General features: G+C 51.0%; 1 protein-coding gene across 13 annotated transcripts in view; it reads left to right on the top strand.

The window, feature by feature from the left end:
* Positions 1 to 14,053, top strand: part of pacsin3 (protein kinase C and casein kinase substrate in neurons 3) — a 123,317-nt gene that overhangs the window by 6,293 nt on the left and 102,971 nt on the right. For 5 of the 13 annotated variants that reach the window (XM_078548782.1, XM_078548788.1, XM_078548783.1 and 2 more), the window contains 2 exons: positions 6,764 to 6,806; positions 8,223 to 8,290. The gene's annotated coding sequence lies outside the window, so the exon portion shown is untranslated. Of the gene's footprint in view, positions 1 to 6,763; positions 6,807 to 7,865; positions 8,066 to 8,137; positions 8,291 to 9,586; positions 9,684 to 14,053 lie in introns of those variants that run through there. The other 8 variants (XM_078548785.1, XM_078548793.1, XM_078548792.1 and 5 more) reach the window with 4 other exon arrangements.

Here is a 14,053-nt window from a genome sequence, read left to right as displayed (position 1 = left end):
AGTGGGTACAAGCCTCATCTGTCGAGCCTTTCTTCATAAGACAACCTGCCCATTCCTGGTTTAATCGAGTAAACCTTCCCTGAACTGTTTCTAATGCATTTACACCTCTTTTTAAACAAGGAGACCAGTACTGTACACAATATTCCAAATGTGGTCTCAACAATGTCCTGTACAACTGAAGCATAACCTCCCTACTTTTGTAATCAATTCCCCTCACAATAAATGATAACATTCTATTAGCTTTCCTAATTACCTGCTGTAGCTGCATACTAACCTTTTGTGATTCATGCACTAGGACACCTAAATCTTTCTGAATCTCAGAGCTCTGCAATCTCTCGCTATTTAGATAATATGCTTTTTTATTCTTCCTGCCAAAATGAACAATTTCACATTTACCCACATTATGCTCCATTTGCCAGATCTTTGCCCACTCACTTAACCAATCTATGTCACTTTGTAGGCTCCTTACGTCCTCTTCACAATTTACTTTCCTACCTATCTTTGTGTCATCAGAAAATTTAGCAATCATTCCTTCAGTCCCTACACCCAGGTCATTTATATAAATTGTAAAAAGTTGAGGTCCCAGCACTGATTCCTGTGGCACACCACTCGTCACACCCTGCCAACCAGCAATTGACCCATTTATGCCCACCCTCTGCTTCCTGTTAGCTAGCCAATCTTCTATCCATGCCAATATGTTACCCCCTACACCATGAGCTTTTATTTTCTGCAATAACCTTTGATGTGGCACTTTATCAAATGCCTTCTGGAAAGCTAAGTACAGTACATCCACCGGTTCTCCTTTATCCACATCACATGACTCCTTCAAAGAACTCCAATAAATTGGTTAAACATGATTTCCTTTTTACAAAACCATGTTGACTCTGCCTGATTGACTTGAATTTTTGAAGTGCCCTGCTATAACATCTTTAATAATAGCTTCTAACATTTTCCCTATGACAAATGTTAGGCTAACTGGCCTGTAGTTTCCTGTTTTCTGTCTCCCTCCCTTTTTGAATAAAGGAGTTACAATTGCTATTTTCCAATTTAATGGAACCTTCTTCAAATCTAGGGAATTTTGGAAAATTAGAACCAGTGCATCAACTATCTCACTAGCCACTTCTTTCAACACCTTAGTGTGAAGTCCACCCAGATCTGGGGATTTGTCAGCCTGCAGCCCCCAACAATTTGCTCAATACCACTTCCCTTGTGATTGTAATTTTCCCAAGTTCCTCCCTCCCTTCCATTTCCTGATTTACAGCTATTTCTGAGATGTTACTTATGTCCTCCTATAGTGAAGGCTGAAACAAAATACCTGTTTAATTCATCTGCTATCTCTCTGCTTTCCATTATCATTTCCCCAGATGCACTCTCTATAGGACCAACTCTTTGTTAACTCTTTTCTTATTTAAGTGTCTATAGAAACTCTTACTGTCCGTCTTTATATTACTAGCTAGCTTTCTCTCATAATCTAATTTTTCCGTCCTTATTAGTCCTTTTGTCATTCTTTGCTGTTCTTTACATTGTTTCCAATCTTCTGACCTGCCACCCATCTTTGTGTAATTATATGTTTTTGCTTTGAGTTTGACACTGTCTTTAACTTTTTTAGTTAACCACGGATGGTCGGCCCTCACTGTGGGATTTTTCTTTCTCATTGGAATGTATATATTCTGTGTATTCTGAAATATCCTTGTAAATGGCTGTCACTGAACTTCTGTTGACCTATCCCTTAACCTCATTTGCCAGTTCACTTTAGCTAGCTTCGCTTTCATCTCCAGTCTCTCCACATAACTGAAGTCCCTCATTCCTGGTACCATTCTTTCCTGCACTCACACCTAAAGTGTCGTGCTGAGAATTGACCACAACACTGCAGCTGAGGCCTATCCAGTGTTTTAAAAAGGTCTAGTATAACTTCCTCGCTTCCGGTTTCTCTGTCCCTATTAATAAAGCCAAGCATCCATATGCTTTATTAACAGCCTTCTCAACATTCCCTGCCACTTTGACAGATTTGTGTACATATATCCCCAGGTCTCTCTGCCCCTGCATCCCCTTTAACATTTTACCATTTAGCTTATGTTGCTGATCCTCACCCAAGCGAAATATATCACTTCACAGTTCTTGGTGCTAAACTTCATCTGCCAAGTGTCTTCTCATTTCACCAGCCTGTCTACCTCTTTAATATTAATGACAGGTGTCATCATCAATTAAAGGGCAGCAAGGGCTCTCTTCTTTATAGGGGCACAATCCAGAAACTGTAAATTAAAGAAAAATAAAACTTAAATTTTGGTTCTGGGTGTTGATGAAACCCACCAGTCCACCTGGTGCCCACCAGTTGAGGAAGACATCAAGTGTACCAGCAAACACTGGGTACACTCTCTCCAGTGACACGCAGGCACAATGTATCTGTGCTAGGGAGTCAAGCTGAACTGCCCTCTCCACTGTTTGTTGCTGGATTCTGCAGATGGCTACCTTAGGCCCAGGAGCTCCCCTCCACAACAAGATCAGGAGTGTGTAACTGGAGCACAACATGAAATTGAGGAGCAGCCTCTTCAAACTGTGGAAGGAGAGCAGCAACTTTTCACTCCCTCCGTGTACATGAAATATGTACTCCTCCAGGGAACAGAAATTGCAAGTGGCCTGGGTGCCCATGAATCTGCTTTAAAATCCTATTGCACTAGACTGCTCTGTGAAACTCTCGCCCATTGTGGATTTCGCATGAAAAACAGAGGATTCTGGTATAGGATACCCCATCTTCCAGATGGTAAAATGGCATTCTAGGGTATGTATGGACAGCAGGAAAATACAGGAGCAGCCTATACTGTCCTCTTGAAGTCTTGATACTATCCTCATTGTTTGCCACATTTTAGACTTTGGTGTTTACTGCAATTATGTCCTGTTTCCCCAAGTGCTGGTCATTAAAGTCTATCAAAAATCCTGCGGGAATAGCACTGTATACTCCCCTCCAGTTTTAAAAGCCCATATTCACCACTACTCTTTGTTTTCTGTTCCTTAGTCAATTTATCATTTGGTAGTACAGAACTTGAATATTGTCGATAAGTGGAACATGTTGTTGAAGCTTTGAGGCATGTTGCACTCATCAGGACAAATGCAAGAATGCCAAATTTCAAACTATCACAACAATTTATGCTATAGGAGAAAACGGTTCTGATTGTTTGGCAAATTGACCCTGGTTGGCCAAGTTGCTGCCATGGAGAAAGCAACAGGAAACCATAAGCTCCCGGATAATTCAAAAAAGATGCAAGGCTTGAACATATTCCTTTTGTTTGCCGAGAATGAGTCCCGGTGTATGAATGTATGTTGCTTCTAGCAAGCATAAATGATCTGTATTATGAGCTGAACTGACTATCTTAAATTGGTTGTTAGTGTAAGTATTGGTGCACTCAGGATTGTTCAGCAAGTGCTGTCCAATCGCAGAATCACATTTAACACCTTGATTAACCTATTGTTAAATTTCTTTGAGATGCTTTGCCTTTCCAGGGTAATTTGAGATAGACCAGGTGCTTCTCAGGTCTGATTTGCAAGTTTGCATGATACACAATGAATAATGATCTGATCAGGATATCCATTGTCCTGCAGGGTAGCTTTGTGTTCTTTTTCTGCATTTGTTCGACTTATTTAAGAATAATGAGCTGCCTTGCGAAATATGCAATAGGATTCATCCTCATGGCTCACAACGTCCATGTATGTATGGGTTGCTGAAGGCACACAAAACTGATGTCCCATTATGCCCTATTTTATGAATGGCCAGTTCTGCACAGCTTGAATTGGCTAAATGTTTGAGTGAATTATTAAAGCCAGTTAGTTCTTAATGAGTTTTCCACATGATGGTGAAGGATTTCTTCACCCTCACAAAGACTATACATGACCTATGTATTGATAGTAATGTCTTGTCATGTGCTCGTTCGACATTGCGAACTTATTTATGAACATGCCACTGAAGGAAGCCATTGACATTTGTGACATCTCATTGTATCATGGCAATATAGACTCGCCATTATTTTCTGAATCTGTATTCACTGAACTTATAAACTCAGCAACTCTCACAGTAGAGTTCCATTTTAATGACATCATGTTTGCACAGATAGATCGTGTAGCCAGGGGATCCCCTCTTGGTCCAGCGCTTGCTAACATTTTTGTCGATTTCCACGAGAAATGTGTTCTTGATGGAATGAGCCCGAACCTACACAAGCATATTTCCTATACTTAGATGATACATTTGCGATCTTTGAACCTGCAGCCATGTGTAAGGATTTTCTTACACACCTTAATACGCTCCATCTCGTCCACGGATTCACTTTTGAGATGGAATAGTCTAACTGACTCCCTTTCCTCAATGTGCTAGTTGAGAAATCTGCTAATGGGTTCCTCCACTAGTCTACTGCAAGCCTACCTTCACTGATTAATATATGCGTTGGGATTTGTATAGCCCTGTGCGCTATAAGATTGACCTTATCAGCAATCTTGTAAATAGGGCCCTAGCTGTTTGCTCAGCTTGCAAGCTGTTGCTGGTTTACTTGTTGTGACTCCATCTCACTAGTTTACCCGTTGTCTGTTGACCCATGTCTAGCACGTCCTACGCGTTTGCCAGTGGTATCGAGAAACAACTTAAACAATCACAATGCTTTATTTTACTAAAGGTAGCTTCATCACTAAATAACCCAATTACATTGACCAAATACTCTCCTATGTGTGTGATATTACCTGTCTGTCCTCAGGTTGATCAAGCCTGCTGGCAGGGTACTTGCTCATGAAGTCCAACTTTGGGTCTGCCTCTGGAGTGTTGGTCCTGGGTTCTCCTGCCTCTCCTGCCTTCAGTCTCCCTTTTATCCTTCTTTCTTCGTGCATGACCACAGCCACTGGAATTTGTATTGTACTGTTGATTAACTCATCTCTCGGGCTCATCCTGCTGGTTGATTAACTCATCTCTTGTGTCGACCTTCAAAACTGGACACGATGGGCCCCACCTCATGGTGAGGACACCTCCGACTCTAAATGTGATCAATTCTGTTGTGATGTCATTAAAGTACAATATCACAGCAAATACCATATCTTGTGGTTAAACAGTTCCCAGTAAGCTTATTATCATTCAGGAATGTGATCAGCAGTCCTTGGTCATGCCCATCTCTCTGCATTAGCCTTTTTTCTGACATGTTCTTGTTAGGTTAACCCTTTACTAGGTATCACATGTCTTTCTCTCTCACACTCTGGCCACTGCTGGGTTGCCTGTTGTCTCTGTCCTTCTGGCTCTTGTTGGTTTGCCTGTTGTCTCTCACAGTTCCTGGTTTGCTTGTTATCCCTCTATCTCTTTCCTTCTCACTGCTTATAGCTGCCCCTCCCCTCAATCTGGCTATTGCTAGTTTCCCTGTAGTCTCTCCTCTTTGCCAGCCTGCCTGTTGCTTCTGTTGTTATATCTGTCTCGTTGGTTTACCTGTTGCCTCTCCTCGCTGTTGCTGGTTTCCTTGATGCAGCCCTCAATGTGACCGATGCTGGTTTGTCTCGTACTTACAGTTGCTTGTTTGTTTGTTGCCTCTCTCCTTCTGGCTGTTGCTGTTTTACCTATTGCCTTTCTATCTCGCTGTTGGCTTGCCAGTTGTCCCTGCATCTCACTGCTGGTTCCTGTTGTCTTTCCTTCTCTGCCAGTTGGCCTGCTGGTTCCTGTTGTCTTCTCTCTGCTTCATTGTTGCTGGTTTGCCTGTTGTCTCTTTGTCTTGCTGTTGCCGCTTTGCCTGCCGTCCCTCGATTCTCTGTTGCCGCTTTGCCTGCCGTCCCTCGATTCTCTGTTGCCGCTTTGCCTGCCGTCCCTCGATTCTCTGTTGCCGCTTTGCCTGCCGTCCCTCGATTCTCTGTTGCCGCTTTGCCTGCCGTCTCCCGATTCTCTGTTGCCGCTTTGCCTGCCGTCCCTCGATTCTCTGTTGCCGCTTTGCCTGCCGTCTCCCGATTCGCTGTTGCCGCTTTGCCTGCCGTCTCTCGATTCGCTGTTGCCGCTTTGCCTGCCGTCTCTCGATTCGCTGTTGCCGCTTTGCCTGCCGTCCCTCGATTCGCTGTTGCCGCTTTGCCTGCCGTCCCTCGATTCGCTGTTGCCGCTTTGCCTGCCGTCCCTCGATTCGCTGTTGCCGCTTTGCCTGCCGTCTCCCGATTCGCTGTTGCCGCTTTGCCTGCCGTCTCTCGATTCGCTGTTGCCGCTTTGCCTGCCGTCTCTCGATTCGCTGTTGCCGCTTTGCCTGCCGTCCCTCGATTCGCTGTTGCCGCTTTGCCTGCCGTCCCTCGATTCGCTGTTGCCGCTTTGCCTGCCGTCTCCCGATTCGCTGTTGCCGCTTTGCCTGCCGTCTCCCGATTCGCTGTTGCTGCTTTGCCTGCCGTCTCTCAGGGTTGGATGATCAGCCATGCTCATAATAAATGGCAGGGCAGGCTCGAAGAGCAGAATGGCCTACTCCTCCTATTTTCTCTGTTTCTATGTCTTGCATATCTTGTCTATACATATCTTGCTGTTGCCGGTTTGCTGATTGTTTCTCTACTTCGGGCTATTGCTTGGTTGCCTGTGTTGTTTCTTTCCCGGTGACCCGAGTATGTTGTCAGTGTACAGCATTGCTTGTGCACTGGGAATGCTTTATTTATCTCAGATGGTTAGGCAAGGCTGTTTGGTAGACTCTTATCCCACCTCCTAATGTGTGAACGTGTCTTATAGGTGCCAGGCAGCTCATCAGCTTAGTTATTTATCTTGGACATTCTTGGCTCTTTTTAGGGAGAAGCTTCTGGAAGGATGCTCAGGCTGCTGTGACTGACAGGTGGGAGCTCCTGGCAATTTACTCAGCTTTCTCCATCTCTACTTCACAGCCTTGATGATTTCATTCCATGGACTCGGGGCTTCCCTGGGTCACAGAGGGGTTGGGAAGTTCCTGGCTCACGGTGGGGTCAGGGATTCCCCCAGGTCACGGAGGGGCCGTGGATTCCCCTGGGTCAAGGAGGGGCCGGGGAATCCCCCGCCCCGGGATACAGAATGGGGGATTCCCTACCTGGGTCATGGAGTCTCCCTGGCTCGTGGACTGGTGGGCACTTCCCTCAAGCTTGTGGCTTCTCCCAGGGTCAAGATTTCCCCTGGGGTCAGGGACCTAGTCAGGCTGATCCGTGGTTGGTGAAGGTCCGCTCCAGGCTCGGCAATGGGCTGGTCCGGTCCGGGGTCGGCGAGGGGCCGACCTGGTCCGGTCCGGGGTCGGCGAGGGGCCGACCTGGTCCGGTCCGGTCCGGGGTCGGCGAGGGGCCGACCTGGTCTGGTCCGATCCGGGGTCGGCGAGGGGCCGACCTGGTCCGGTCCGGTCCGGGGTCGGCGAGGGGCCGACCTGGTCCGGTCCGGTTCGGGGTCGGTGAGGGGCCGACCTGATCCCGTCCGGTCCGGTCCGGGGTCGGCGCGGGGCCGACCTGCTCCCGTCCGGTCTGGTCCGGGGTCGGCGAGGGGCCGACCTGGTCCCGTCCGGTCCGGGGTTGGCGAGGGGCTGACCTGGTCCCGTCCGGTCCGCTCCGGTCCGGGGTCGGCGAGGGGCCGACCTAGTCCGCTCCGGTCCGGGGTCGGCGAGGGGCCGACCTAGTCCGCTCCGGTCCGGGGTCGGCGAGGGGCCGACCTGGTCCGCTCCGGTCCGGGGTCGGCGAGGGGCCGGCTGTCATGACAGGAAATGCATTAATATATTCCCACCATCATGGGAATGCCTTTCGAATGGGGTTTGGGTGGAATGAAGGAAATAGATTTGCTGTAACCTGCCCCAAGATTGCTCTAACTGAGCATGTTCCGAGGGGCAGGGCTCAGCATTTCTGTCCGAGGGCAGCTGCAGAATTAAACTGCTCACATTCACTGCGTGTGGGAGGCACTCTGATTTCAGCTGTTTCCCAGTGAGGATATTACCAGATCCAAGGATCAGATTCTTGGAGTTCTGTGTAGGGAGTGGTTGTGATTTTAGTGAGACACGAGCAGCAGGTCCCTGTCACAACGAGCTCATCACGTTTGCCGGACGTGTTGCTGCGTCTGCTCTGGCTTATCAGAAGCAGAGCAGAGGTAGAGAGTTGTTTGTTTGATGTAAACTGGAATTTGTCACTTGCTATTGATTGACTGCTGCTCCCTGTGACCCCTCTCTATCCTGAAAATGTCTCTTCCGCTGCTGTTGTATCTACTAGACTCCATGATCCAAATGACATTCTGTTCTGTTTCCTAGTGTCATTGAGGATTGCCACATTTTCCCACCAAAGGCTTCAGATTGCCACTAATTCTGCAGCGTACTGTGTAAGTATACCTCACGTCTCAATTGCCTCTACGTACCTTTCTGCATGATGGGCAGTAAAGAAATACACAGGGCCACTCATTGCCAAGTTCCTCCCTCTCCACTATCTCTTGCTGCTCCCTATGTCCTCCCGCCTCTGCTGCCCCCCCACTCTGCTCATTCCCCCCCTCCGCCTCCCTTGCTCCCACACCCGCTCCCCCCCCCTCAGTCTCTCTCGCTCTCACATCCGCTCCCCCCCTCGGCCTCCCTCGCATCCGCTCCCCTCCCTTGTGTCCGCTCCCCCCTCCGCCTCCCGTGCCTGCTCTCCTCTCTCTCTCTCTCTCTCTCTATCCTCTCTCTCTCTCTCCTCTCTCTCTCCTCTCTCTCTCTCCCTCTCTCCCTCTCTCCCTCTCTTTTCTCTCTTTTCTCTCTTTTCTCTCTTTTCTCTCTTTTCTCTCTTTTCTCTCTTTTCTCTCTTTTCTCTCTTTTCTCTCTTTTCTCTCTTTTCTCTCTTTTCTCTCTCCTTTTCTCTCTCCTTTTCTCTCTCTCTCTCTCTTTTCTCTCTCACTCTCTCTCTCTCTCTCTACAACTGCCTTTTCCCCACCACTTTGTGAGACTGAGCCTCCACCGCGATGTGCCTGGATTACAAGGGGCGGTGGGGGGGGCGGTGCGGCAAGAGAGGGATAAACTTGGATGTGAGTGGCAACAGCGCACCACAGACCACTGGCGTGTGAGAGAGGTGTAAGAGGGAAGTGATGGAGAGTGGAGGAATGGTGGGCGGAGAAGAGTGATGGGGAGGGAGGGATGAGCTGGAATGACTTTTGTGCATTGCTGCCTGGATCCTTCTGTTCTGTGTGAAATGTTCCTGGTGCCTATTCCAGAACTGGTTGAAAATATCCTGACCCCGCCCTTGCCTGGCCTGGTGCCTGTCCCAACCCTAGGGCTGGTTATTCTGGGACACGGCTGATTTTTAGAAAAATGGAGCCTTAACACCTTCAGTGCAGACACCTAGGCTTCCTGCTGGACAATTTGGGGTGGGATTGGGATCACTGATATCTGTTGGGACCCCGAGGACTGTGCCGCAGTCAGGTATGCAGAATGTGTGAAATGCCACAGTGTTCAAATCTAACATGTGGCTAGTTCCTTACAGGGCTTGTCACTGCCCTGCCCTGCCCACGTGCTGCTTGCTATTGCTGGCCCTGATCGGATAACAGGGTGGGTTTGAAGCTGGGAATGTGCTTTGTGATATGCACTTGTCATGGACGTCATGTTAATAAAATGGAACAGGAGCCTATTAATAAGAATGGTTTGGCAGCTTCAGGCAGAGAGAGAGAGAGAGGGAGAGACGGATAGAGCTGAGTGGAAGGAAGCTCCTGTATAACACTGCTGGGTATGTGGCCTGCTCATCTCAATTCTGTAAGTTTTATTTATGTAATCGAATCTCCTGTAATGAGGACCAGGGCTTACTCCAGCTTGAACCTCCTCTAATGAGGGCCTGGGTTACCCCAGCTCTCATGTCCTGTAATGAGGGCCTGGGGTTACTCCAGCTCTAATCTCCTGTAATGAGGGCCTGGGGTTACTCCAGCTCTAATCTCCTGTAATGAGGGCCTGGGGTTACTCCAGCTCTAATCTCCTGTAATGAGGGCCAGGGGTTACTCCAGCTTGAATCTCCTGTAATGAGGGCCTGGGGTTACTCCAGCTCTAATCTCCTGTAATGAGGGCCTGGGGTTACTCCAGCTCTAATCTCCTGTAATGAGGGCCAGGGGTTACTCCAGCTCTAATCTCCTGTAATGAGGGCCTGGGTTACTCCAGCTTGAATCTCCTGGAATGAGGGCCTGGGGTTACTCCAGCTCTAATCTCCTGTAATGAGGGCCAGGGGTTACTCCAGCTCTAATCTCCTGTAATGAGGGCCAGGGGTTACTCCAGCTCTAATCTCCTGTAATGAGGGCCTGGGGTTACTGCAGCTCTAATCTCCTGTAATGAGGGCCTGGGGTTACTCCAGCTCTAATATCTGAATTCCTTGTTGAATGAAGGGGAATTGTTAACAGTGGAGTGACAGAACGTTGATGCATTCCCTCTATGGATTGCATTTCTGGAAAGCACCTCCTACAATGACCATCCCCTCTGTGTCTCCACCCAGCTGCATCTCACCGGAGGCCACTGACCACCTCGTTATAGGGACAGGCCATTGCCCTGGAACAACTTGGTTGCCACTCTTGTCTGCTGTTTTAATATGGGTTTGTTCTATTCATGCTATACTGCAATTTGCTGGGTATATTTAATGAAATAAACTCTGAGATGAGATGACTATGCCCTGCAAATTCAGATTGTCTTAGTGTATGTAATAAAGCACACATCTGTACAAATGGCAGGATCTGATGTGGTAACTGCCCAGATAAGTGGACATGTCAATGGCTCATACCTGCCTAACAAATAGAAATCACAGATTCAAACACGGTTAATGACCAACATGCATTGAATTTGCAACTCACGCTCATCTTTTTATTGCCTCGCCTCGCCTCGCCCTGTGTCGCGGCCTCCACGCTGCCCTCGCCTCGCCCTGTGTCGCAGCCTCAATCCCTCGCCCTGTGTCGCGGCCTCCATGCTGCCCTCGCCTCACCCTGTGTCGCAGCCTCAATCCCTCGCCCTGTGTCGCAGCCTCAATCCCTCGCCCTGTGTCGCGGCCTCCACGCTGCCCTCGCCTCGCCCTGTGTCGCGGCCTCCACGCTGCCCTCGCCTCGCCCTGTGTCGCGGCCTCCACGCTGCCCTCGCCTCGCCCTGTGTCGCGGCCTCCACGCTGCCCTCGCCTCGCCCTGTGTCGCGGCCTCCACGCTGCCCTCGCCTCGCCCTGTGTCGCGGCCTCCACGCTGCCCTCGCCTCGCCCTGTGTCGCGGCCTCCACGCTGCCCTCGCCTCGCCCTGTGTCGCGGCCTCCACGCTGCCCTCGCCTCGCCCTGTGTCGCGGCCTCCACGCTGCCCTCGCCTCGCCCTGTGTCGCGGCCTCCACGCTGCCCTCGCCTCGCCCTGTGTCGCGGCCTCCACGCTGCCCTCGCCTCGCCCTGTGTCGCGGCCTCCACGCTGCCCTCGCCTCGCCCTGTGTCGCGGCCTCCACGCTGCCCTCGCCTCGCCCTGTGTCGCGGCCTCCACGCTGCCCTCGCCCCGCCCTGTGTCGCGGCCTCCACGCTGCCCTCGCCCCGCCCTGTGTCGCGGCCTCCACGCTGCCCTCGCCCCGCCCTGTGTCGCGGCCTCCACGCTGCCCTCGCCCCGCCCTGTGTCGCGGCCTCCACGCTGCCCTCGCCCCGCCCTGTGTCGCGGCCTCCACGCTGCCCTCGCCCCGCCCTGTGTCGCGGCCTCCACGCTGCCCTCGCCCCGCCCTGTGTCGCGGCCTCCACGCTGCCCTCGCCCCGCCCTGTGTCGCGGCCGCCACGCTGCCCTCGCCCCGCCCTGTGTCGCGGCCGCCACGCTGCCCTCGCCCCGCCCTGTGTCGCGGCCGCCACGCTGCCCTCGCCCCGCCCTGTGTCGCGGCCTCCACGCTGCCCTCGCCCCGCCCTGTGTCGCGGCCTCCACGCTGCCCTCGCCCCGCCCTGTGTCGCGGCCTCCACGCTGCCCTCGCCCCGCCCTGTGTCGCGGCCTCCACGCTGCCCTCGCCTCGCCCTGTGTCGCGGCCTCCACGCTGCCCTCGCCCCGCCCTGTGTCGCGGCCTCAATCCCTCGCCCTGTGTCGCGGCCTCCACGCTGCCCTCGCCTCGCCTTGGAGTGTGTGTTTGGTCTGTCATTCTGCGTTGTCATTCCTCAGCCTGGTCACTATTTAGGGTTGTGATCTGTATACACACCTTGCTTTTCCCAATCCATGGACTCTTGTGAAGCTCTGGCCATGTTAGTTCCAGTCTGCTGCTTGGAATTCTGTTTCTGGTGTTGATTAGGAAGTAACCCCACTAACACAGTTTGTTATGCTGTTGGTGAGTTTTAGACATTGGATTCCCTCTACGTTTTGCTGAGTATGGGATCATTGATAGTGTTGACCCAGTGTGTGTGTGTGTGTATCCCTCCCTGAGGCGCACACACCAGTGTAGTGTGCTGTTGTTCGAGCTCAGTCCCAGGACATTTACATCTATTTGCATTCTGACTTTGTCTGGCTGTGGGAGGATTATGTTGTCATTCCCAGTGGATACAAATCCCCACAGAGCTCAATCTCTCCCTGTTAATGTGCAACAATAAGAAGCTGCTCCTCCTGGCAATGAACAGGTGATGGAAAGTGCCCAGCTCACTGCCTACAGGTACCTGGCACTGAGTGTGGAGATCAGGATTCTCATCCGGAAGAGTGCCACCAAAAACAGAGCTGGAAATAGGGAATTAAAAGGAAGGATCACCAGGGAGGGTCCCCTCAGTGTGCCTGAGCAAAGAGTGACTTCAAGGTCTATTTTGTGTGTGTGGAGAGCAAGGTGAGTAGGTTGGGTATCGGGTAACAGCCTTTCCACCGGGTATTAGCAATGTTGTGTGAGATTTAGCTGCTTAAGTCAGGCATTGTGGCCCCTTGATTTCCCTTTTCAGTTCTGTCAGTGATTTCCTGGTTGATTTTTATCCCTGAAGTAACAGTCAGTCCCTCTCCTGTTTCTTACCAGGTACCTCTAGGTCCACTGGGTGAGGGCCTCTGCTGTCCAGTTGGTGAGGGGATTGCCCACGACACAAAATCAAGTTAACAGTGTCCCTCCATCAAACTGCATTGTGCATACACAACACCACACAATGACAGGGGAAGGAAGGAGGGGGGTTTAAATGTGGGTGGTGCCTTTATGTGGCAGGAGTGGAGGAGATTTTTCATATTCTAACAATGATGATGTGGGGGGTGTTTATATTTGGGATGCGTGTGGGGGTCTTTATAGTCGGGGCGTGCGTGGGGGTCTTTATAGTCGGGGCGTGCGTGGGGGTCTTTATAGTCGGGGCGTGCGTGGGGGTCTTTATAGTCGGGGCGTGTGTGGGGGTCTTTATAGTCGGGGCGTGTGTGGGGGTCTTTATAGTCGGGGCGTGTGTGGGGGTCTTTATAGTCGGGGCGTGTGTGGGGGTCTTTATAGTCGGGGCGTGTGTGGGGGTCTTTATAGTCGGGGCGTGTGTGGGGGTCTTTATAGTCGGGGCGTGTGTGGGGGTCTTTATAGTCGGGGCGTGTGTGGGGGTCTTTATAGTCGGGGCGTGTGTGGGGGTCTTTATAGTCGGGGCGTGTGTGGGGGTCTTTATAGTCGGGGCGTGTGTGGGGGTCTTTATAGTCGGGGCGTGTGTGGGGGTCTTTATAGTCGGGGCGTGTGTGGGGGTCTTTATAGTCGGGGCGTGGGTGGGGGTCGTTATAGTCGGGGCGTGGGTGGGGGTCTTTATAGTCGGGGCGTGGGTGGGGGTCTTTATAGTCGGGCGTACGCCGGGGTCTTTATAGTCGGGCGTACGCCGGGGTGTTTGTATTTGGGGTGTGTGTGTGAGTGGAGGTGTTTATATTCGGGGTGTACGCAGGGGTGTACATGTTCGGGGTGTGTGTGTGTGAGGGCCTTTATATTCGGGGTGTATGCAGGGGTGTACATATTGGGGGTGTGTGTGGGGGCATTTCTTTTCAGGACATGTCCCTGTGTTTTGTTTGGCGACGGGGAGTCTCTTTGTGTATTGTTGTGTTTGTCCCTGTGTTATGAAGTGCTAACTCAGTTTAACGAACTGGCTCGCTTTTAATCTTTGGTGCTTTTTTTCCTAAGGCTGAGTGTAGCTGATAGTGCCTCTGGTAGGAGCATGTGAATTAGAATCAGAGATTCAC

This window comes from Cetorhinus maximus, chromosome 9 (assembly GCF_964194155.1).
Source record: "Cetorhinus maximus chromosome 9, sCetMax3.hap1.1, whole genome shotgun sequence".
NCBI lineage: Eukaryota > Metazoa > Chordata > Chondrichthyes > Lamniformes > Cetorhinidae > Cetorhinus > Cetorhinus maximus.
The sequence above is the reverse complement of the archived record's forward strand: the minus strand, read 5'-3'. Positions and strand labels throughout refer to the sequence as shown.